The 26,618-nt window shown below is 37.1% G+C and overlaps 1 protein-coding gene across 2 annotated transcripts in view; it reads left to right on the top strand.

The window, feature by feature from the left end:
- Positions 1-26,618, top strand: part of CHRM3 (cholinergic receptor muscarinic 3) — a 469,040-nt gene that overhangs the window by 130,091 nt on the left and 312,331 nt on the right. The window contains exon 2 of one of the 2 annotated variants that reach the window (XM_058542949.1): positions 6,706-6,814. The exons of the other annotated variant lie outside the window; for it this stretch is intronic. The gene's annotated coding sequence lies outside the window, so the exon portion shown is untranslated. The remainder of the gene's footprint in view (positions 1-6,705; positions 6,815-26,618) is intronic. 2 annotated transcript variants of the gene reach the window in all.

The raw sequence follows: 26,618 nt of genomic DNA, 5'->3' as shown, positions 1-26,618 counted from the left end.
GATGCAATTATATTCTGAAGGGTAACTTACTTCAGCTCCCAGTTTCCTCCCCTCAAACCCACGTTGTAATTCCTTATATGCTCAAGGTCTGCGATGTTACAGTGAGTTCTCCATTTATACGGAGTCCTACCCCCAGGAATCTTTCTTTTATTAGTAAAAGCATCAGACAGATTAGGGTTTGATTCCTACTTTTGCCCACTCAGCTGGCTATTTGGCTTTGAAATTCAGTCTATAAAGAACCGCAGCTTCTGTAAAAATAAGGATAATAATAATTGTGGGAGATTGTGAAAAGAAAACAACTATGCATGTAAAGGAATCATCAAAGTGCTTGGAACATGGGTAAGCACATGAGCAATGATGGGTATGAGGATGTTCCTGGTAAAAAGGATGAGGAGAAAGGAGAGAAAAAAGGAGGAGGGGGAGGAGAGGCAGAGGAAGAAAAGAGCAGGAGCATGTAATGGCTGAAATAATGAGATTGTACCATAGCATTTTGGGAGGGTTTTCCAAGTATCTCTTTCTTTAATGTACATAGTTCTCATCTTCAACGCAATTACAAACCGTGATGAGAGTCTCTGAAAGGTTTGGTTTTCTTTTTCAGGAAGATGCCAAGAGCAACTGCTTCCCACTTTCTCTGTGATGGCCCTTTGCCCTAACCTGCGACAGCTTTTCTGCATTAGCTAGCCTCCACAGCGCCCCTCCATCACACAGCTTGACCACTTTTGTACCATCGTGACAGCTCTGATTCATAAGAGAGCCCTTTATCCACAGCCTGCCAAACGGATGTTTCAACCCAATTAGATAATACTGGAGTTAGATTTAAAATTTAAATAGAGTTAGAAGCTGCTGTCTCTGTTTTGTAAATTACATATGAAAAAATCCACTGATTTTTGTCTAGTTAATTAAACTATTCTTAATTAATAGAAAAGACGAATTGGAACAGGAGAGCAAATGTAGAATAAACATAGAAGTTAATTTTCAGTACAACTATCTTTGAAGTTTAATAGCCGATAAATATAAACATGAAGTGACAATTGTCGCATTACATATGTAAATACAGATGTAAACCTACAGAGTAGCCATTTAAACAAACTGTGGAGTATACCTCCTACTTTGGTTATGCCTGAGCCTTTTCACCAAGGCTCTCATTCTTTTTGATTTATTATTTCCCACCTTATCACTGTGACCATCAAATACAGTTACTAAAATAGTGAATTCTAGTGAAAAATAACTCTGGAGTCTTAACAAAGAGAGAAAAAATTCTCCTCAGATAACCCTTCAAATTATGGAAATCCTAGCTGAAATGTGTATTGTTGTTACCGAGCAATGCGCTCGCTCTGCTTGCCGCAACCAGATCCAGTTAATCACGAGTTAGGGATTGAGAAACAAAGTTTTAATTCGATTAGCCAGCATAACCGGGAAGATGGTAGACTAATGTCGCAAAAAACCATCTTCAAAGATTACAGAATCTTGAGGCAGTTATATAGGGAAAATGAGCAGTAAGGAGGGAGGTCCAGGGATGTTGGTCTCCAGGCTTAACGGGCTCCAGGCATCACGTTGTTCCATTCTTCTGTCAATTGTGATGGACACCTTGTAGGTGTGTTTCCTGTCTGTGGTCAGCCTGTTCCTGGAGATAAACTCATAGAACAAAGTTTTGAATTTATCAAGCTATTGGGGAGTACATACGTAAGCGGAGGCCATAAATCAGGAGAGCATGTGAATTTTTTTTTAGAGTACATGCAGAACAGTGAATAACCACACGGAGGAGGGGCTGGGGCCATTTAGTGTAACAAGATGGCTTCACTTATGCTCGCTTATAGTTGCCATCCAGAATATCACCATTTGCCCTGGGCCTAACCATTAGTGTGCTGAAACCATGGATATAAGAGGTGTGAAACTCTGGGCATAACCACTGTAGGGAAGAAGAGCCACCCACTCACCAGAAGGAGCTGCTGCTGACTCCCCGATGATTAGGTTTCATAGCTATTCAATCAAGGTCACTTTTCTGTACTTTCTTTGATAGAAGATGCTTTTGATTAAACAGAATTCTTTCAATTTTTTGTGCCTTTGTTCTGTTATAATGCAATGAGAATAAGGACATCAGTGGCTTGATGAGTGAGTGACGCTGGTTAGAACTGCCTTCAGAGGAACGGCTGAAACTCAGATGGCCTGTGAGCTAGATGTCCTCTGGCAGGGTCGGCCCTCGGGTGGCTCTCTGAGCACACATCAACATGTTTCTGAGTCTCAACTGTTGCTCTTGTCAGATATTCTTACCCCTTTTTGGGTAATAACTTTTGTCACTATTGTCTTTTTTGCGGTTCTGCTAAAATAGCACACGCTCTTTCTCATTATATATATATGATGTATATGAAACCTTTGAGTACGGGAGTTGGCAGCATTGTATGTTGATTGCTTTTGCTAATTGGGAAATGTTAAGGTAAACTATGTCTATTTTAAGTACAGTAGATGGTTTAAATGACTCCATTTCAAAGAAAACTTTGCTTTAGTAATCCTTGTTTTTTAAACCTGCCTCTAAATGTTTCCATTTCCAATAGCAAAGTAAATAAATAGACAAACAAACAGCTCTTATTAAAACAGCAGTAATTTATTATCTTGCTGAGAGAAAAAATGAGATTTCAAACGTGGAGAAGGTCTAGGATGTTACCACCACTTTTAGAAATTTATACACCTTATCTTTTGTTTTTAAACATAAATTTGAACTCAAGCAAATTTGCACTTTCTCAAATTGATGAACTTCAGATAAGTTACCTATAATCACACAACGTTATTTTTAGTATGCTGTCCTCTAATTTTTATTAATCTTCCCTACATGAAATTGCCTGTAATTTTAATGAGCCTATATATAACATTTTGTATTCTGCATTTAAATATATATATTTCCTTACGTTAGCATAACTTTTATACTTATTATAGCAATAAAGCATAATGTGAGTTTAATAATGTAACATTCCATAGTGTTGAACTGTTTCCCTTTTGTTGGGTTATAGTATTAACAATAGCAGTAACAACAACTACCATTTATTGACTGTTTACACAATAAATGTCTAAGAGCGTCTTTTAACAAAGTAGAGACCAAGCTTATTTTGTTATGTGGAAATGCCTCAACTTCAGAATTTGATATACTTAACGTTTCTACTGTCTGTGTGATGTTAGGTGAGAAGAAAAAAATTCTCTTGTTTCCTCACCTTAAGTTTCCTTCTCTGAAAAGATAAGAATAGTAAGAGCTTACTTAGAGGTTATACCTACCAGAGTCTGGCACTTAGTAGATGTTCAAAATATGGAGGAAGATTGTTACTGGAAACTACTTCTAAAATTTACCCAATTCTATAAATGAAGAGATTCATACCATTTTTGTGCTTGTTTCCAGATGGATTTCCAGGATAATTAAATGGTCAGTGCTACAAGCAATATGCTAAGTGTTCATTTTTTTGTATATCAAATCCTCACTAAGTTTACCTTTTAATCATTCTTCTTCTTTTTTTTTTTTCCATTAATCATTCTTTCAACAAATAATAGAGCTTGTTGTGCACCTAGTGTTTCTGAAGTCACTGTTAGACTCCAGGTTGCAACTGGCATGAAGAAGGTGGTATCTACTTAAAAAGAGTCAAAAGACTCAAGTGCAGTCTCCATTGCTAGACCAGTGGATAGTTAGAAATGTGTGTGTGTGTTTACATGTCTGTCTTCCCCATTAGGTCATAGTTGGTCATCTTGATATTATATCAATCAAGATGATCAAGATATAGGCTCTTAGGAAGGACATATGTAAACAGATAATACAGTATGAATTCTAATGACAGATTTGTGCACAGAATGCTGTGGCTGTATATTTCTGCCTAAGGGATTAAAGACGGTTACAGAATTCACTTCCGAATTAATTTTTTTTTTCAAGTGAATACTAACTTACCAGTTATCTAGAGAAGGGCCCAAAGTTAAAAGATGTAGTCTACCCAGAACAAACAGAAGATACAAAGTCAAGTGTGACAGCCTAGGAGAAACCTGCATGTACGGCAGCCTATGTTTGTCTATAGCTGTAATAATCATGGTAGATGAATTCGTATTAGAACAGGAGAGTGAGAAAGTGAGCACAGCCAGACCGAAAGAAGATAAAAGCTTGGTAAATACCATGTACCTCCCATGTGACAGGTGGTATGCTGGATATTTTATGCATATTTTGTCACACAACTCTCAGAATAATCCTATTTTGGAGGTGATGGAAATGAGACTTTGAACATGAAGTAAGTTTTCCAAGGTCGTATAGCAAGAATATGGGGGAATTGGTGTTCAGACCTAAGTCTTTGAGATCAGATCCCCTCTTCTCTTCACTGAGATGCAGTTAATAGTTAAATGGGAAACCACTTCAGTGTCTTCTCATTTATTTGGGTTTCATTAACTTCTCTGAAGATAAATCTTTGGGATTTTGTTCCATGTTGTCTCAAACTTCATTGAGAGCACAAAGCAGATGTTCTGCAAAACTTATTTTAACTTTCTTTGATGTCTTTCAAATGTAAATGCTTCCTCTCCATAAAGATAGCTATGGTTTCCTTCTGTTATGTAGCAGATTCTTTTTTATAGCCTTTATGCTTTGTTTTGCTTCATCACCCCTTTATCTATCCTTAGATATGGCCCACTATTTGGCCTCAAATGGGGTGGATGGAGTGTTTTTTAATCTGCTTAGGGTTCTGTTTGCTCTGTAGTCTTCTTTCTCAGACCTTCAGCAAGAGGGCTGGTTATCTCTCTGCCATTCTGGAGGCTGGTGCAGAGAGGGAGGGAGTCAGAGTCCTGGAGATTTCCTTCATGAGAACTTCATCCTGCCATGTTGGAAAATGGCACTTATCGTGGTGGCCAGCTTTCTGCATCCATCCTCATTGGCCCAGCTGTGTGCTAGATTGAGTGTGGCTGAGTCGAACCTCCTTTCTAGTGCTTCCTCTGAGGAAAAGCCCCGCTGCCCCCAGACAAAGCCCTGCCATACTCAGTGCAGCTATTGCCTTGTCCCTGGGCCTCTTGATCCTCTGTAGAGAAGTGGATTCCCACTCCTGCTTCCAGTCTGCCCACTTTCTCTAAGATCCTCTCTTCCAAATTGAGAACTAACAATTCCCTAGACCAGAAATCAGCCAACGATTTCTATAAGGGGTCAGATAGTATATATTTTGGAGTTTGTGAGTCATACGATTTCTGTCACAACCTCTCAACTCTGCCGTTATAGCATGAAAGCAGCTAGAGACAATATGTAAATGAGTGGCTGTGGCTGTGTTCCAATAAAACTTTATTTATAGACTCTGAAATTTAAATTTCAAATAATTTGTGGTTCTTTTGATTTCTTTCAATGATTTAAAAATGTAAAAAGCATTCTTAGCTCACGGGCTACCCCAAAACAGGCGGCAGGCTGTGGTTTGCCAACCCCTGCTCTGTTGTGGCACCGCTTCTTCTGCAGGGTAAATTGGGGTCTGACCATCGAGGTCTTCAGTCTGGCTCTTCTCTACAGCATCTCCCATCCAGAGCAGCTTTTCCTAGTTCCTTGTGATCATGAAGTTTCTTCCTAGAGTCTTTAACAGTTTCCATTTTCTCCTTTATTTGTAGTCTTTGCCCCTTGGGATCTGGCCATAGGGAAGGTGGTTAGGTTCTGTTAGCAAGCTGATATCTGATCTAGAAGTGAAAGGTGGATTTTTTTTCTCTTCTGGAAAATTTCTTTATTATTTAACCTTTTGCTGTTCTTCAGGAACCTATGCAGTGAAACTAAATTAAACTGACTACTAACTAGCTTGTAATTCTTTGAATGCATATATTTGAACTTCGTTCACATGATTTTTCAGCTTATTCTTTTTACTTTTTTCTCTTGAGATTGTGTTGCAAACAGGAAGATAGCTTTGGCAAGTAAGTGAAAGGATTGATGAAGCAAAAGTGTGAATTGAGACCAAAAATATATGCCAGTTCCTGCTTTTGTTGCTGCTGTTTATTCATTCATTGACTCAGTAGATATTTATATGTGCCAGAGACTGTATCCCACAACGACATCTCACTTTGTATTTTGACGTACAAAGATGAGTATGGTACCATGCTTGTCTTCCAGAGAACTACAGGGGAAACAGAGACCAATGAGATGTGTCTACGTAATTCGCTTGATATTTGTTACTCATTTTTTAGGACAGAGGGAGCACAGGTAAGCACAGGAAGATGTACGTGCTCTTAATACTCCACATGATTTGGTGAAAGAGCATGGACGTAGAGTTCAGAGTCCTGGGCCATTGCTCTCCTCCTCTGAGCCTTAAATGCTATAAAGGGAAGAGACTACCTCCATTTGCAGCTTTGTTGTGAAGACTAGATGAAATTTCATACACAGGGATGATGTAATGCTCAGCACATAAGCCCTAAAAAGAATTCCACATCAGACCTCTTTTTGTTTGTTTTGTTTCTTGTTGATAAGCATATAGCCTTCCAGTAATGTTATACCAATTTATTACTAAATTTATTGCTTCTTAATCAGACTTATTTACTGACTACGTAATGTGTTTCCACTGCTATACTATGCATTGTGTGGAAAACAGAGGGGTGTCAATTAAGGCCCTTCTGTTGGATTACCTGTCAAACATCTTTTTTTTTAATGCTACAGGTTGAGAAGATACTTCTGTGTGAATGATGTGAAATCATGTTTGTTGACTGACTTTGTCATCTCTTTGTGTGTCTGTCTAGATCTGAATAGTGATGGCACATATTTCGGTTACGAGTTGCTCAGTGCACCATGGATTGACTGAAGTGTATCCATTCCCATCATGATGTACACCACTGAGGCTCTTCACTAGTAGGTATTTTCTATTCAGTATCAACCATGTGGTTGTACGTTGAGATTTTCAACAGAGTATACGCTTTTAATGGAAAATGTGCAAAATACATGTGTTCGTGTTGTTGTTATGAAATACGGCTAGACCGGCTAGATTTAGTCTATGTACCAACCAATTGCAAAAGGAAAGACCAGGTTAAGATATATCTATAATATATATGTATATATATTAATTTGGTAGTATATATGTATCTATATAGGAAGAATTTAGAAGTATAGAATTTTACCTCTCTTAACTGAATAAAAAAAGTCACTCAAAGGGGCCAGCCCGGTGGCGCAAGCAGTTAAGTGCGTGTGCTCCGCTGCGGCGGCCCGGGGTTCGTCAGTTCAGATCCCCGGGCGCACACTGACGCACTGCTTGGCGGGCCATGCTGTAGCAGCGTCCCATATAAAGTGGAGGAAGATGGGCACGGATGTTAGCCCAGTGCCAGTCTTCCTCAGCAGAAAAAAGAGGAGGATTGGCAGATGTTAGCTCAGGGCCGATCTTCCTCACACACACACAAAAAAAGTCACTCAAAAAGATTTAATGTCTTTCAGTTCTTTAATATCATATAAATCTGGCAATGTAAGCCTAAAACTTTTACCTAGTTTAATATTTTGAAACAGTTCAATTTTATTGTAGTTTTACCCAAAAGGGCAGCTGATATGCATCCTCATACGTAAGTATCATACGGTAATTGACATATGATGTTTATGCTGTTAAGGAAAGGAAATTATACTCAGTATCAGAAGACCTTAATTTTAGTTTCAGCTCCAACGTTTATCATCTGACTAGTCCCTTAAATCTCTAGGCCTCAGTTTTGTTGTCTGCAAAATGAGTGGAAGAATTTCTGCTTTACCTACATCATAAGATTACAGGTTAAATGAGATGGTATTGTGAAATTATTAGTTAACTGTAAACCCCATAAAAATAGATGGTTTGGTCTGTGGCTGACTAATATTACAAGTAGAGAGCTGGAAAAATTTGTAACCATAATTTTCTTTTCAAATTGGATAATACAGCCTAATATTTTGTATGTTATTCACCTAATAGATAAGTAATAAAATCAGACTTAATTTTAATTCATGACCCAAATTTATTTCTTCCATTTGAGAAAAGTATGTTTAAATGAAATATGAAAAAACACATATGTTTTGCACACACTCTGCATATACCAGTCTCCACCAACGATAAGTATGAGGTTTCTGCTTCTGATATCTAGGATATTTATTCTCTTATTAGATTTTATTTTTAGGTATTTACACTTGGGGGAGGAAAGATACATCAGATACTTTTTACGGATAGTTGAATTTCAGAATACTAAGGGAACAATGTAGAAATTTGATCAGATATTATGCATTTAGCTTACTATATTTAATTCGTTTGTTTACTGAAATCTCTTTGACACCTTATATGACCATTGTCTTTAGCTAACAGAATACAACTAGCCTGTTTAAAGTAAAAGATTGAAAATGAAAATCTTAACAAATATATTTAGTAATATTGAGAAAGATTTTTCCACTAAAATTAAACAAGTTATTGTTTTTATACTGGTTGTAATATAACCAGGACAATCCAGTATAACTGACTTACAAATTCTTTTCCAGAAATTAGATATGATTATAATTGAAGAGGCAATAGTTTATTATAAAAATAAGATGCTTTCATATAAGTGAAATAAAAAGCTTAATAATTAGCAGCATACATCCACTTGCTGATATTGTAGCATAGTCCTTAAGTATGGGGGCTGTCTAGAGTCAGACTGCCTGGAGTTGCAACCCAGTTCCATCGTTTTCCAGCTTTGCAATGTTGGACAAGTCATTTAACCTCTCTATGCCTTAGTTTGCTCATCTGTAAAATGAGTCTAATGATAAGACTAATTATTTCATAGGGTTGTTGTGTGGATTACGTGAGTTAATATGGTCAAGTGCTTAGGAGCACTGTGTGACACTTAGTAAGTAACCAATCAGTATTAGTGATTATTATTCACTGGATGAGTATTGTAATGATTAAGGTGATGACCACAGATATTGGAATCAGAAAGCCCTGTATTCAAAACCATTAATAATTAATGGTAAAACCTAAAGTAGTTACTGAACTTCTGGAAGTCTCTTTTCTGAGAAATAAAATGGAAATAATTAAAAAATACTCCATACTGCTTTTGTTAGGATGTTTTAACACAGCATCTGGCAAGGAAAGGTAGCTATCACCTTCACTGGAGGTGTGAAGATAATAATCACAAAGTATTATATAATGCAATTATGAAGTAATATAAATCAGAGATTCTCTGATTCTGAAAAATCTCCTTGCCATAAGTTATATTTAGGGGACTTTTAGAAATGTGCCCAATTATAAGATTTGCTTTGTTAGATCCAAAATCTCAAACAAGACGGATAATTTGAATCAAATTACAAATGCAAACATAACTTAAATCTGGAATCCTGATTTAAAAAATAAAAATCCGTTGGCTTTTTTAGGCCTAATGGGGAGTATCAGCTCATTGTTTAATTTTTTAGGAAGATTGCGCTATCACATTTAAAATGACTTTTTTTTTTTCCTGGAAAGAAAACAAGAAAGGAGGTGGAAATATAGACTGTGTGTCACAAGGGGATGGAGAGGAAGGGCTTGAACTTTCACTTTCGTAATCATATGTTCCAAATCAGACTGTATACTTGTTCTTGTTCTGAAGAAACTTAAGGTATTGTCCTTTGGGCTTGTATTGGACAAAATTCAGTGGTTGTAATGGGTGGCGTTTTTCAAATGAGTCATAATTTGTTCCCAAGGTGGGAAATACTGATAACTCGGGGCAATAATCTGAGCCAAGAGTGGATTGCCTGGCTGCTCTGTATCACTCAGAATGGAAAGCCAATTAGAAACCATCTGAATGTGTCAATTAGAAACCGTCTGAAACAATGGTGGGGTTTAGTCACTCCATCTCGGTATCCATCCGTATCAGCAGCAGAGAGTTTGTCACATATAAATTTAATCTGCCTGGTTTGTAATTCAGATTATAATATTGTTGAATGCTGCTTTGCACACTCCCTTTTGTTCTTCTTGCTGTTTATTTTTGCAATAGCTTTAGCCTTCATTGTGTTTGTCCATGATGAGGACAGTCATGGCTGTGGAGGAGGCTTTTGAGTGTAAAGCTTTTGGAAGTGGATTCCTAGCTAAGAGCCCACATCCATGGACATAGGGATAAACCTGACTGCTGCTTTGCTGTCCCTGCTTGGAGACCTGGGTGAGAGATGACCATGGTGCTTGTTCTGACCTCCTTCGACAGGGCTCTGCATCATCCAGGACTTTCAGTCCTTCAGTGTGGTCAACATTCACATTTTGAAGTCTCATGTTGGAATTTACAATGCCATAAAAAGAAAGAGCCAAGTCGTGGTGTTGGACTGCCAGCCCTACTAAACAGATTGATTCTCATGTCTCCCTCCTTATTTTCATGGCCATTATATATTTGTGATGTTTATCTTAAAAATTATTTGTGGCTTTAGAAGTCTTCTTGTAAAGGAGTCTGATTTAGGTATCCGTCTAATACTTCCTAAAACAGTATCTCTGAAAACTAAATAAGTGCAGTGTTTCTTTCACTCTCACAGGGCCAGAGTTGGGAGGAGACATGGGGTATTCAGAACTGAAGTCTACTGTAATTTGGAGACAGAAGATAGATGAGATCTTTATCAGTGGGACTTGAAGACTAGATGGACTTAGTCAGGCCATAACTGTTAGCATAACATAATGTGGCAAGAGGAACAGTTAAGCCTCAGAATAGTTGTTCTGAGTTGTGAATGAGCCACATGTATTGCAGGCCAAGCAGGAGATGAGTTCATTAAAGGTGAGTGTCTGCTGAAGAGGGACTAAAAGTAGAATCAGATGAGCTGTGAATGCTCCAGAATGGTTTAAGTGGCCGCCTCTCATTTGTCTGCTGTAGATCTCTTCCACGTCTTTGCTAACCAAGCTCCAACTAGAGGCTTCCCATCCTTACCTGCGTGGCATGACACCCCAGGCCTCTTAGTGCCTGCATATACTGTCCATCAACCTCTGATTCTTCATTCCAAACTCATTTTGCATGCTCTACCATCTTTGAAAACTTTCTTAATCCTCTTCTTAAAGTGAACTGTTCCCTCCTTTTCTTTCGTCTGTACTGTCTACATGTTTCTGTGATAGACCACACTCACTTCTTTTGCAACAATTGGTTTACATTTCTGTCTTACTGAATTTGGGCTGCTGTAACAGAACACCATCAACTGAGTAGCTTATAAACAAAGAAATTTATTCCTCACGGTTCTGGAGGCTGGGAAGTCCAAGATAAAGGCACCAACAGATTTGGTGTATGGTAAGGGCCCGCTTCCTAGAAGGTTGTCTTTTTGCTGTGTCCTTACATGGTGGAAGAGGCAAAGAAACTTTCTCAGGCCTCTTTTATAAGGGCACTAATCCCATTCATGAGGGCTCCCCCCTCATGACCTAATCACCTCCCAGAGGCCCCAAATCCAAATACCATCACATTGGGCATTAGAATTTAACATATAAATATTGGGGACACAAACATTGTGTGTAGCAGTATCCATTTATCTCATTACTCTCTTGATTTGTAGAGGACAGTCCTTGTCTTATTCACTCTTGTATTTCTAGTGTCTGGCACTCAACAAGTAGTTGCTGATTAAATTAATGATTGAAACAATATTGTCGTCTCTCCTCAGACTGAACAGGAAATAATTGCATTTACCATGTCAAACATTTCTATGAAATGTCTTTCAAAATGGATGTTAACTTAAAATTGTTATTAATATAAACCAGTAAAAAATATAACCAGAAAAATGAAAAGTGGCAACTTTTAGCATATCGTGATATTTATATCATTTTTAACAGTTTTAGCAAAAGGTAACAGGAGTTTTGAAAATATGGAACTGACTCTACTAATGTCCTTATCAGTTTATCATTAAGCATATTATTTTTAGGACAACATTTCAATAATGAGAATTATTTGACCTCATCTTGACTGAGGTTGGAATGATTTCCTCCATGTAAATTAGTAAGAAAATAATAAAGAAAACAGTTCTTAAGATTTTGTTTTATTATAGTAATTATTATATATATTTTGAATTCATTTTGCTCAACACTTGAGACCTGAATTCATGATAAACTATTGAAAACGTATATATATATATATATATATGTATATATATGTATGTACAAACACATGCACACATATATATATACACATACATATATTTCATATGTCCATGGAAGGACATATGAATCTAATTTGGGAAAGGTGGAATGTGTATATTAAGTGAAATTAAATATTCCTGTAGTTTTTAGCTGTTTTTTTAAAAACAGAAAAATAACTGAACCAAATAAAAAAACCTCTCTAAGTCAATAAATTAAACTTTAGTTAGATGGTCACGTGAAATTTCATCTGAAATTTATTTTAGTAGCTGTATATCATTTAGAGGAGGACTTAAAATTGTTTAGTTTAAATGTTTGTTCTTGAATAGTACCATTTTAACAGGAAGGACCATTAAGTCCACTAAACGAATATTTTAACACTCAGCCCTCTGTTACTTAGTGTACATCAGTCGTATATAAAGGAGTCAATACGGGCTAACTAGGTAGGGTTATAAGTAGCACAGGGTGTCTAGCCATTCAGCTTTCACAGATGGCTGCAGGGAGGTAAATGGAAAGCATTAAGCTGATAAAGACATCTTTAAGAGAGGAAAATGGGCTGACAGGGTACTCCGATTTTTGATGCCTGAGCTATTTTAGATTGATATGCTTCAAGCAAAAAGAAAAAAAAAATATGAATGAATCATATATCAAGAACATTCACCCAATCGTGTAAGCAGGAATATAATGGAGTAATGTAGGTATTGGCACGTTATTAAAGCTTTGATAGGCTCAAGTAGGTAGAGTAATACATTAAGAATAATATATTCTTAAAAGAAGTGGATATTTTTAAAATTATTCTCAAAGGTAACACTTGAGAAAATTCCAGATTGTTTCCTGATAACTTCATAAGTCTCTACTTCACATATTTGAAGATTAGAATGTTTTGGTGACTATTTTGTGACATTCCTTTTAGCTAAAGGACTTATAGTTGTATGTTGAAATTTAATAATAATAATAATAATGGCTACCATCGACTGAACTAGTAACTGTGCAGTGGGGTTTCACTGTCACATCATCGTTTAATCTTCACAACAGCTCTGCAAGGACGGCATTGTTATCTTCTTTTACAAAGGGAGAGATGTGTAATGTGCAGTGTACACAATTTTACATGAGTATTTTTATAACCTAAATTTGTGACAGCCTCGCCACTATAGGACCACAGAAATATAGAGGTATGTAATATTTTATATGTGGAATTAGAAAACTAATTTTTTTAATAAAATTAATTTTGAAAGTATAATATGTTTCAGTTTTTAAGTCATGCTTATTTAATATCCTGGAGAATAAATAGCTTATAAAATTGTAATTAAAGAGTTCCTCTTCCATCTTTGTGCGGCAACTGATATGAATAAAAATGAGAATCTGTATCTATTTGAGATGTGTCCTCAGGAGCAGACGCAAGCAGATGTCTTTCAGGGGAATTCATTAGCCATTTTTAAGATTGGAGAGTTTATCCTTAAAGTCAAATAATATATTCATTTAACATGTTTTTTCTGTCTTATTTTTTTCACTTTAATGGTCAGTGTAGATACCATGGAATGAGCATCTGTGGTAGTGTAATTGATTGATTCCACAAGATCAAGACTAAGATTCTTGGGTCTCCACACCAGGCACCCCACCAAATGATTTCACATTAACACTCTCTTTTAGCTCAATTAGTTGAAAAGAATTTTGTTGATTCAGCTCATAGTTTGCTTATCTCAGTGATGGACCAGTGTTTTACTGTCTCTTAGATGTGCACTCAACTGATCTATTTACCCCAACAAGGAAAACATACATGTAATGACAAATATGCCTAGGAAGCAGAGATAGTTTTGAAAAAGCAGTGGTTTTAACACCTGCTTTTTAGTAAAGAAGATAATTGTAATATTTTGAAGTCCTTTGAAACTTGAGGGGATTATGTTATCTGAAAAGAAAATCATGTTTTAAATTATGTTAGTTAAATATTTGAAGCTGGAGAACTCAGGCATTCCGTTTATTCATTCAACAAATATTTGTGGATCTCCTTCTATGTAGTAGGGCCAGAGGCTGTGAACAATAAAGTCCCTGTCCTCATGGAGTTTCTATTTTTAGGTAGCCATTGGGGTGTGAGGGGCAGGGAGGTGTGGAAGGGAAGGGAGTAGAATGTGTGTGTTTATATATATATATATGTGTGTGTGTATATATATGTATACGTACACATATATTTATACAGTCATGCACCGCATAAGGCAGCTTCAGCCAACGATGGACCACATATGCAACGGTGGTCCCATAAGATTAGTACCATATGGCCTAGGTGTGTAGTAGGCTATACCATGTAGGTTTGTGTAAGTACATTCCATGATGTTTGCACAATGCCGAAATCACCTAATGACACATTTCTCAGAATGTATCCCCGTCGCATGACTGAATAGAGAATATATATATATATGCAAGTAGTAATAAATTTACTTTTAAATAAAAGCAACTCCTTTGTATAGCAAAAAGAATTATCGCGTCGAACTTTCTTTAAGGCATAATTTTAGATTACAAAGTTTTTACCCACCAAAACTTCATATTTTGATCATTTCCAGAAATTAAAATTTTGATAAAATCTCAGTTGTTGTTTCAAAATGGTTCATGTGTTTTCTATCTTATTTTCTTTACTTATGTTAAGAATATTTGTAGGTGTTCCAGAATCTAAGGGAGAAATCCCTAGGACTCTTTTGTACATGATCAGATTGCACTGAGAGTGGTTATACGGGCTGATGGGGGACAGAAAATGTGAACACCATGAGACCCAAAGGGGAAAAAATTACACCCAAGGAAGAGAAGCAATTCGTAATTTTTTGTTCTTTAATCAAAGTTCAAGTCCTCTCTGTGCTGGAGCCTGGAGTAACGTGGGCGTGTTGTGCTTGTATTACTTAATCTTGTGAAAGTTGGTTATAGAACCAGAGTCACTGATTCAGGTACATTACTTACTGAGAAATGTATCATTGGATGTGCATTTAGAGCTTGTGACAAAAGGAACAATTCAGAAATTGGGAAAACAAAGTTTTTCAGCCAGGTACTGTGCTCACCCAGTTTTCCAACTGGAAAGTGAGTCAATCGTTTTTAGTGATTTTTGGATACAATTTAATGACCTCTTTATTAAACTCACCAAGTAAGTAGGTATTAAACGCTGTTTACTTCGATTGCAAGGATAGATAAAGTAGCCCATTATTCTTGAGAGACGAAAAACATCATAGGGCATTCATTTAAAAACACATTTTCTTTTCATGAAGCACAGATTCATATTTGAAAACTGACCTACTTTTTAGGTTCTCTTAATACTTAGTTTTGGTGGCTTTCTCAAATCAAAAGCCTTCAGCTTTCAGGCCATTGATGTAAAAATCAGTGCTTCCTACGTCAGTGTGCCGCAAAAGATTTTGTAGTCATTCTTGATCATTCATTTTTTAACTTAGCTTTTTTAAAAAACCTAGACTAAAAAATAATGTAGTCAAATGATAATGTCTCATGGCTTTTGACAGTGAGGCAGAAGGCTGTTGAGGTGGACGAGCACTAATAGGACTTCAATGCTAATTTTACTTTTTTCCACCTCTCTATACAGGAAGTAAAAATAGATTTCTGCCAAAGTAAAAATTGTTGACAAAGTAATTATCATTGGGTCCCCACCCTAAGTACTAATAACCTGAAAAGTGCAGCACTCTAATAATCGAGTAATTAAAGCTGCATTTGTGTCTAATACTCTTCATGTTAAGCCTATTAAAACATTAAATAGATTAATGTCAGAGGCTTCCTGAAGCTGGAGATACGTCTGCAGCTTCCACCAAGGGGAGGCACAGAAGATAAATTGCAGGATAGAATGCTAAGTCTAAGGCAAGGAAAAACCATTGCATAGAAAGAGTTCCAGGTTGGTTGGTTGTTTCATTTTGTTATAACTCTCCCCGGGAAATTAACACAAAGCAGGGCACATAGGAGGAAGCAAATAAATGTTAGTTGAATTGAATGATGTTCTTGCCTATCAGTTTCTTTGAGAGATCAATTACATGCTTAGAATATATTAATAAAGGGTTTTTTTTTAATTTTAAAAAGTGACTGGATCGTGGACTGGAATCTCATTCTTTCATTCATGCCTTGGGCTAGGAGACCCTCACGGACTGTGCAGAGTAAGGAAAGGCCCCTTAACTATGAGAGAGAATCTTCTTCCTTTGCTCAGATTCTCTTTGCCTGCTAGTGGGAAAGGCAAGAAAGGCAACTTGATCACATTGCTCTTGACACCCAAACTTCTTTGTTCAGCTGGCTGCTAACAACGCAGAGCTAGTCCTTCCTTCTAAGTTCTCCATCAGTGTTGTTCAGACTTTAAGGGCAATTAATGAATCAATCACAAAACTAATTTAGTAGGTTGCCCCAGCATTTTTAAATGAAATACAATTGGGGCCGGCCCCGTGGCTTAGCAGTTAAGTGCACGTGCTCCGCTGCTGGCGGCCCGGGTTCCGATCCCAGATGCGCACAGCGTCTCTGGCCATGCTGAGGCCGCGTCCCACATACAGCAACTAGAAGGATGTGCAACTAGAAGACATACAACTATCTACTGGGGCTTTGGGGAAAAAAAGGAGGAGGATTGGCAATAGATGTTAGCTCAGAGCCGGTCTTCCTCAGCAAAAAGAGGAGGATTGGCATGGATGTTAGCCCAGGGCTGATCTTCCTCACACACACAAAAATAATAATACAATAAAATAAAAAATATCAGAGTGTGTCCCTGTTATGAGAGGTTCGGGGATTCGATCGGAGATGTAAAAGACACTTTCCACTCCAAACAAATGGACTGAAGGTATATTTTATTATATAGAGGATAGTAAAGGCGATAGTCTGCAAACAGATCCAAATAGGTCAAATATTAAGAGGGAAAAAACATCAGCCCGACTGGAAAGGGAAAACACCCACATCGGCTGAAGAGAAATGACACAAATCAACCGGAAAGAGAAACACCAGGTTGACCGAAAAGAGAACACATCAGATCAATTACTTCATATCAAATCAATTACTTCACATCAAATCAAAAACTCACAATATCCACGCCCCACTGCCGGGAGAGTCCTGTCAATCGACGCGGCTGGGCAAGGATCACACGTCCTGGGCAAGGTGTCCCTTCCACAGGTGGAACTCTCACTGGGTCTCAGTTTCCAGCAGTTTTTATACCATCAGTAATTTTCAGAGTAAGCAATTACAGAGTTTGCAGAGCAAGCATTTAGTGTTCCCATGCACAAAATGGTTATCAGTGGCGTACGTGCACTGAGCCCCCTGGCTAACGTCCCAGCCCAGTAGTTGTGTACGTGCATTGTTCTCTTTGGTTATCGTCCCAGCCCGGCATAGATGGCCAGTCCATCCCGTGCTACGACGCTCCAAGAGCCTTGAAATGTTACAACCTGCAACTCCCTCCGTGAGAGAAGGGCCGGTTCCCACCACGCAGAAAGCAGCTTTGTATTTCTTTTTGTGCTGGTGGCTGTAGGTCAATGGAGCGGCCAAACATGGCTGTACTCATGTCAAGACAGTCCCATAATTATTTTTTATAAAGCCTTTGTTTTGTTTATATTTGTATGTATATGTGTGCTTGTTGGGTCACACAGTAAAAGTGTGTTTTTGTTGGGAGTCAGAGTCAAATTATTTTTAATCTAATCCCCTCCCATTCTTCTGAGCGCTTGTCTTCTTGAGTGAATCTGTAACTTGTACATTTTCACAGCCTTCATTTACCCTTTTCTTTCAGTTCAGACAGCTCATTGGTTTCTCTGTATCTCCATCTTGAGAGCCAACACTTAGTGTAGTGACCACTGGAGGAAGTGCTTACTAAACGTTGGAAGTAATGAATTAGTGATATTCTAAAAGCAATTACAGAGGCCGGCCCCGTGGCTTAGCGGTTAAGTGCGAGCGCTCCGCTACTGACGGCCTGGGTTTGCATCCCGGGTGCACACCGATGCACCGCTTCTCCAGCCATGCTGAGGCCGCGTCCCACATACAGCAACTAGAAGGATGTGCAACTATGACATACAACTATCTACTGGGGCTTTGGGGAAAAAAAGGAGGAGGATTGGCAATAGATGTTAGCTCAGAGTCGGTCTTCCTCAGCAAAAAAAGAGGAGGATTAGCACGGATGTTAGCTCAGGACTGATCTACCCCCCCCCCCCGACAAAAATAAATAAAAGCAATTACAGTTTTATAAGTCCAAATGTTAACTTATTTATTAGCCCCACCCTCTTTCTCTTCCCTTAAACCCTATTGTGACTACTGGCAATTGCCACCATGAAGTTGCCCATTAGAATTTCTGAGTCATTTTCCAAGTTCCCTGGCCTCTTTAATCAAAATGAGTGATCTATCCAGGGGATTCTATTGTTTAATATCCTTTAAAACACTCCTCTTCTTTACCTTGCCGTGAATATTATTTGGCCCTGTGATTTCATACCTAAACTATTGCAATAAACATTCTAACAGCCTGTCTAACTCCAGCATTCCTCCCTTCTGATACCTCATTGCCCTGGCCAATGGAGTTCTTTCTAACTCACAAATCAGAAATTTACTCTTTGTGTAAATTTCTCCCACAGCCACACTCCCCTTGCCTTGAAAGTACAATCCAGACACATTTGAATGAGAATAAAAGGCCCAACAATACAGATTTCAAGATATTCTCCAAACATATCCAGCCACGCCCTCTCATACACCTAACATTTGAACTCAGGTCCAAATTCTCAACTATTAAACAGATTATGATCTTTTGTGTTACTAGGCCAATGGACTAGCTCATATTCTCCTCTTTGCCTAGAATGTCTTTACCTTCTATTATGCCTGGAAAATGCCTATCATCGTTAAACTTATTGGTCTAAGTTTTTGCCTCGTGTAAGTGTTCTGAGTCACCTGAGTCAGCTCTTCTGCCTTTTCTTACTAAGTATTTATGGAACTGACATCCTTCACTGTCTATATGTTCATCCGCCTGTCCCTAATTGGACTCTGAGCTTCTCTTGCATACATATTGCCAATTCTCTTTTGTAACCCTGGCTAGAACCTGTCACAGTACTGGGCACCTGGAGGATTCTCAGTAAATATGGGCTGAGTGAATTCTTATCCCAGACACATCTAAGATATTTACCAGTCCTCCACCACTGATATGGCCCTCCTTATCCCTGCTTTGCCACTGGTATAGATTTTTCCTGGTCTCATCAGTATGACACAAACGATATGAACAACAGCCATTCCATCACTTTTTCTTTGACTTTCTTACCTAAGTCTATGAGTTTTATAACCTGTGAAAAGGTTATGTAAACAAAACAGTTTATCTCCATTTTTCACAGTCTAGAGAATGCTGTTGATAACCAGCTGATGCTCTGGACCCTGGGTTATGATCATTTTACCTGGATTCACCAGTTCATATATCTGGTAAGAGTGTTTCTACAGTGTATTTCTTAAAGAAATGTTCCAATAAGAGCTTAAAGACTTATTTAAACACTAGGATTTAAAGTCACGTCTTGGGTGTCAGCCTAACCTTGACCTTGAATACCATTATTTAACATAATTTTCCCTAATTGCTTCCTTAAGTCAAACATTTCTAATTGAATGACAACAACTGACAATTTAACCACTGCGTCAAATTTTACACCAAATTCCCAAGGCTGGTTTTTTAAAATATAAGATTTCCTTCATAGGATTTCAGAGAATGTTAGAAAGAATTTCGAGAGAGCACAGTGATTGGTTTAACTTGGTAAATGAGACATTACTGTTAGCTGCAGGAAGCTAATCAACATTTCTTGTGCGTGAATTGATTACATTGTTACATTTCATTGGATGGTCATGAGAACGTGTTTCCATAAGGGAAAATATGGCGTTAACTCCGTAACTGTAGATACATATAACACTATTCCATTGACTATGATACACCTTTCCGTACTTTCCCCCTTTTTGTCATTGCAGAGCCCAATTCTCACACAATTGATATTTCCAGTGTCATCCAAATCAACCATTAAGGGGAAACAAAACATTTCATGGCCCTAGTCCATTTGTTTTGGAATTAACAGCAAGGGGTGTCACATTGCATTATTCCAAGTGTGATGGATGGATTAACTATATACCACTTATTCATAATAAAACATACAAATTGTCAAATATAGCACTTTGTATGCAAAATTCTCTGGGATCAAAAATTTATGTATGCAAAGAACAGGAAAAAAAATGAGAATTTTTTGTTTTGTAAAAAATATTAAATAATACCATTATATAACCAAGTTAATTATAAAATATATCAATACTTCTCAGTTCATAAATTACAATAATGTTAGGAAAAGAAATATTGTTAAACCATTTTTGCTAAATCTTTCTTTGGTCCCTTCAGCTGTTGTTATTCAGAGGCTAACTGATGTTTTAAATGATATTTGTTTTTATCTTGATGAATGAATTTTTCCGTATTTTTAAAAACTTGAAAATACAAATAGAAGATAGGAAAGTAATACAAAACACCTCTACTCGTAACATTGAAAAACTGCAAGTAACTCTTTGAATGTTTTTATATTCTTGACTTCTAAAATTTACATATTTTTATACAAATGTGGGATCATATTACTCATACCTTTTTCCTCTTAATAGTATAACAATACATACCCATTTTTCTATTCTTCTAAATGTTATTCTGAAAGATAATTTAAGGTATACATAACGTTATACTCTATGGATGTACCATAATTTATATATTGCATATCAGTGACCATTTAGTTTATTTTCATTCATTCTGTATTACAACATTTTTTTTTAACATCCTTGCATATGAGTCTTTGACTACGACTGGATCTGTATGACAGCTCCAGCCATGATCCCTTTTCTGAAGATAAGATTCCATACAGCAAAGATGGCATTTTTACTTGAATGCCTAATAGCTCTAAATTAACATGTCCAAAACAAAACTGTAGATTTTTCCCGCCCTACCCCAAACTTGCTTCTCCCCCATCTGTCTCATCTCCCATTTCCAGGCTTCACTCCTTTCCCAGGAGATGGAGGCAAAAGCCTAGGTGTTATTTTTCTCCTTTCCTTATTCCCCACATTTAATTCATCAGTAAGTTTAGTTGACTCAGTCTTTAAAACACATCCCGAATCTGCCCTGTTCCTTCCAACTCTTCCAGTACCATCTGGTCTTGCCCGGACTGCTCTAGGATGTCACCTCTCACCTGCTTTCCCCACAACCAGTCTCGTGTCTATCATCTCTCTCCTTTGCTTATAATCCTGCAAGGGGCTTTCAGAACACCTGAATAAAATCCAAACTCTTTTCTGTGTCTGTCAGGGCCTTGTACAACCTGCCTCTATTCCCCTTCATCTCCTCCCACCTTCCTCCTCTTTTCATTCTTTATCTACCAAGCTGGCTTCTTTCTGCCCTTGTGGGCTGAAACGCTGTCCCCCGCACTCCAGCTTTCTCCTCCTTTTTGTTCAGGATTCAGTGGAAATGCCATCTCTCTCAGCAGCTTCTTGCCTATTGAGTGTGAAAGGAGACTCCAGTCACTCTCCAACAGACTTCCAGATTTTGTTCCTTCATATGTGTATTATCTCTTAAATGCTCATGTATTTGTTTATTATACATCTACTCATTCGAATGTAAACTCCACGGAAGAAGAGAAAAAACACGGTCTTGTTCACTCACAGCTCTATCCCCAGAACTGAGAATAGTGCTTACTATGTGCTGGTCACTAAATATTTACCAGAGGAACAAATAAATCCATGAAGATTTACTACTATAAATTGTGTAAGTAGAATTTTTCAGTCAAAAAAAATTTTCTAATTTTTTACCTGTTAATCTATAGTCCTCATACCCTCAAAATACCAATTTTCCTTCCTATCAGCCATTATATGGCACGGCTAAATTTACTGGACCGCCTGCCCAACATTGCATGCATAAATTTCTTTTCTAGTTCAGTGTACAATATTTAGCCAGTTGTTTTAATTTTCATGTTAGTGTCAGCATATGGGGCCAAAACATTTTGAAGTCGGAAAATCTTTCTCGCTGGAAGGCATAGTCACTTCTGACCCAATCCATGCAGGCCCCATATATCTGATGACTTCTGGAAGTAAAGGCTAAAGGAAGTGGGGACACATTTATTGAGATTCCATTAGGGACCAGGTTCATTATTTGTTTTTCATTTACATATTTACATTTAATTCATTTGATCTCATAACAAAATAGATATTATCCCCTTTTTTCAGATGAAGAGACAGTCTCTGAAAGATTATGGTTCATGGAGCTAATAAGACATAGAACTGAAATCTGTACCCATGTCTGGCTGGTGGTAAAGCCAAACCGTTAATGTGCCATCATTAAAATAAAAGGTTTGTGTCTATTGTCTAAACTTCCTGAGAGTTAATGATTGTGTTTTACTGTAGATTCTGGATATTAGTGTTCTGTTCAGAGCATTTTTAAAAGAAACAAGTGTCATTCCTTTAGAAGATTTCCGCAGGCTCAAATATTTGTTTTACTATGTAAAGGGAAGTTTCACAGGTAGTGAAATGGAAGAGACTGGAATTCATCATTTATATAGGCAAAGAAACAATAAATTGCTGTTGGAATTTTCAACAAACCTTTTATTTATGCCATTAATATAATGGCATCATTATTATCTGCACAGATGGAATTTATATTATCCTCTAGACACGGAGACTTGCCCACCTTCGCAAGAAGGGTAATGTTTTCTTTATTCCAAGGTTGATGGGGAGCGACAAGGAAAGAGACCATGAAGAGATCCATCCAGGTGCAAATTCTCTCTCTTAGTTTATATAATGAAAATTATGAATATTTATTTGTTTCTAAGAATAAGTGGAGCATCACAGACATAGCTTACCTCAAATCAGGAAGATGAGGTCAGATTAGAGCATGCAGAGACTGTTCAAGTTTCTCAGATAGCTAACTTAATAAAGAGTCATCAGAATGTCACTAAAATAACCAATATTGAGGAAAATAGGAAAAGATAGAAGAGATAAGAATGACTTAGGCTGAAAAAAATAAAAGGAGATTTGACTTCCTTTTATACTAGTTCTCTAGATATATGTGATCTTTTCATTATTGCTATTTTTTAATCCAAAACATTTAACAGTATAATTCAATAATCGTGAAGAATTCCAAATTGGCTCATAGAATTTTGGTTTTTATACTATAGCAGTGAACTATTTTAAGGCAAGGAGGCAAAATTTCAATGAAATAGTTGTGTTTTGTGACTTTTTAATTAAAGGGAGGTGGGTATAACGAACTGGGGCGTCTCTTATTATTTATGGTAACTCTCTGAAGATAGCTAAGTATGGTAACTCTCTGAAGATAGCTAAGTACACATTTGACAAGAGGCTATTGTAGGAAGCTAATTTAGAATGGAAACAAATAGTTGTGAAAAATGAGGAAATCCTGCTGGAAAAAAAAGTGTGGCAGGATCGCATCAAATAGGAGTGTTAGAGTAATTTGCTATTCTAGGAAATCCAGCAGCTGGTTTATCTAAAGTGTTTCTCTTTTTCGTGAGCGTTAGAACAAGGACAGGAAATGGTTCAAAAAGCACACTGACTTTCCTGCAACAGATTTCTGTAAAAATTTAATAGCAAAAAACAATTTTAGAAGCTCAATTCTTAGCCATTTTGGGGACTCTTTAATGAGACAGTGTAAAGTATTCCTAACTTCAATTACTTAGAAATTATCCAAGGATGAAGAATTTCAAATAGAAAAAGATAAAACAAATTTTTACTTATGTCATTAATAAAAAGTATAGTATATTGAGCTCAACACTTAGAATTCATTCTACAGAATATTGAAGATTTTAGCTCAACATTGAGAAAATAATCCAGAGATGTGATGTAAAGTAGAGTTTATTTGTAACATATTGTAAAAGTGCACTTAATTGTTCCAAATAAGGAAATAGTGAGACTGGTATAAATAGTAGTTAGAATCCCAAAAGATACAAGAACTGGAGTAGACAAAGGAAACATATGTAAATAACACAATGTAAAAATATATCTAGAGGAAACTCGGAAAAATATTTTAATGCAACAAATTACCTACAGGTAGGATTATCTTGTTTTTATTTTTAATCATCCCAAGAGATTTAAATGTAATCTCTTTAAAAAGTCCCACAAAGAAAAAGATTTTCTTACCAGGGGCTAGGGGGTGGGGAAAATGGGGAGATGTTCATCAAAGGGTACAAACTTTCAGTTATAAGATGAATACATACTTAAATGTCTCATCACACCATAAAAAAAAGAAAATATTTCCATTTTCCCGAGTGATACAAATGGAGAAATTCTTTGTCCCATTCAAAATATTACCTAAGTATTTAAAACCATTTCTTATTCTCAAGGTTGATATATTCTATTCTCATTGGTTAGCCACTGCAGATAACTATGTTTTTAAGTAACAAAATGCATTTTTCTTTGGAATTTTTGACTTTGTCTTGCTCCAGAGTCGTTAGGGAGACTCAGCTAGCCAAAAAAATATGTGAAAACACTTTTTAAAGGATATATCTTTGTTCATGGAAGATTCTCTTTGATTCTAAATTTTATTTGGGTTGGGAGGGGAACTAAAATCAAATGCTGTGTATCAAATTTCCTAGGGCTGCTGTAAAAAGTGACCGCAAACTTTTTGGCTTATACAACAGAAATTTATTCTCCCACGATTCTGGGGGACAGAAATCCAAAATCAAGAAGTTGACAGGGCTGCACACCCCCTGGAGGCTCTAGGGGAGAATCTGTTCCTTGTGACTCTCCCAGCTTCTGGTCACTGCCTTCATTCCCTGGCTTGTGGCCACATCTATCCTATGTCTGTCTTGATCATTACATCACCTCCTCCTCTGTATTGGTCAAATCTCCCTTTGCCTTACTCTTCTACATGTAATACGTTTAGGGCCCACCTAGATAATCCAGGATAATCTCCCCATCTCAAGATTCTGAATTTAATCACATCTGCAAAGACAGATTTTCCACATAAGGAAACATTTACATAAGGTTCCAGGGATTAGGGCCTGATATCTCTGGGTGGCATTGTTCATCCTACTATGTGCTGCAACATGTGATTTCCTGTTCTCAAGTAGCTTTAAATCTAATGCAGTTTGTGGGATATTTTGGAATGTAGGTGTTAAGTAGAGCTTTTAGTTAAATAAAACTAATCAAAGCTACCAAAGCTATAATAGTGGAGGATAGGAGGTATTTGGGGTGAAAAAAATAGCTTTGTACCCAAATTACTTTTTTTTGTTTGTTTTTTGGTGAGGAAGATTAGCCCTTAGCTAACATCTCTTGCCAATCCTTCTCTTTTTGCTGAGAAAGATTGGCCCTGGGCTAACATCGGTGCCCATCTTCTTCTTTATATGTGGAATGCCTGCCACAGCATGGCTTAATAAGCGATGCACAGGTCTGTGACTGGGATTTGAACCTGTGAACCTCGGGCTGCCGAAATGGAGCACGTGAATCTAACCACTATGCCGCTGGGCTGGTCCCCCAAATTACTTTGTACCCCAAATACTTCATGTGTTCTCAACTGCTGAGGTCATACTATAAAGCCCTGTTGTTCCGTGCTAATTAAATGCTGTAAAAATCAACTTTTAAATGTTTCAGTTAAAAATTTATTTAATTTACTAGAAATTTATTTTATAGGGTTTCTTGACACATTTTGCCTAAGTGGTCTTTGGGATATATATTGGAAGTAGATTAGAATATTGCCATTAGGCATTTTTAAAATTCCACAATTAGGCAAATAACTCTCTCTTGTTTTTGTTTTGTTTTCTGGTGATAGCTTTCCTTATATTCAGGCAATCTGTTATCATGGTAAAGAAATTAAGATAAAATAGCTCTGATCTGGCCTTGTTTTATAGCATTTCCAACTGAGAAAATGATATGTGTTAAAAAACCATGTGGGCAAAACACTGTTTTCATTCCAAGGATCTTTAATTTTGATCCAGCAGCTCATCTGCAAGAGCAGGCCAAGCTGTAGATACTAATGTGAATCCGGAGATTATGTCATTGTATCTGTTATTATATTAATCAGGTTAAGTGAATTACCAATGTCCAGCAAGACATTACTCACTTTGGAATGCACTCCACCAGCAATTTATCATAGTAATAAGAGGGAGAAAAGACATATTAGTTCCTTAAGTGGCAGCAATTATACCTGCTAATGGAAAGGGAAGCTGTAGTTATTAAAACATATTGTATCTTTTGTATCAGAGTTGTTCACCTTTACTTAGATGCCTCATTTAGTTTCTTTTGATTCTCTTCTATGTATGTTTATTACCTCTGAAGAATTCTTTGGACTAAGGTTAATTATTTACTTTTTATCCTAAATTGCTATCAACTATGATGGGACATTAATTCCCTTTAGGACTTGAAGATGTCTCCTCGGACTATAGGTTTGAAGAGAACTTTGAAGAACTTCCTTGTTGACCCTTCACCCAACATTCATGGAGAAATGTTTGTAATTCAGTATTGAATTTTAGGCTCTTCAGCACTGCCGGGCCCCCACAGTCTTAGGGAACTGTAGATCCAGGGGCAGAGAAGTGGCCCCAAGAAGAAAGCTTGCCCACAAAGTGCAGCTTTCTCCTGGTAACAAATGTGGTTCCTTTCACTAATCACAAATGCATATAATGTGTCTGGGTGTGAGTGCATTTG

The sequence above is a fragment of the Diceros bicornis genome, chromosome 6 (assembly GCF_020826845.1).
Source record: "Diceros bicornis minor isolate mBicDic1 chromosome 6, mDicBic1.mat.cur, whole genome shotgun sequence".
NCBI lineage: Eukaryota > Metazoa > Chordata > Mammalia > Perissodactyla > Rhinocerotidae > Diceros > Diceros bicornis.
The sequence above is the reverse complement of the archived record's forward strand: the minus strand, read 5'-3'. Positions and strand labels throughout refer to the sequence as shown.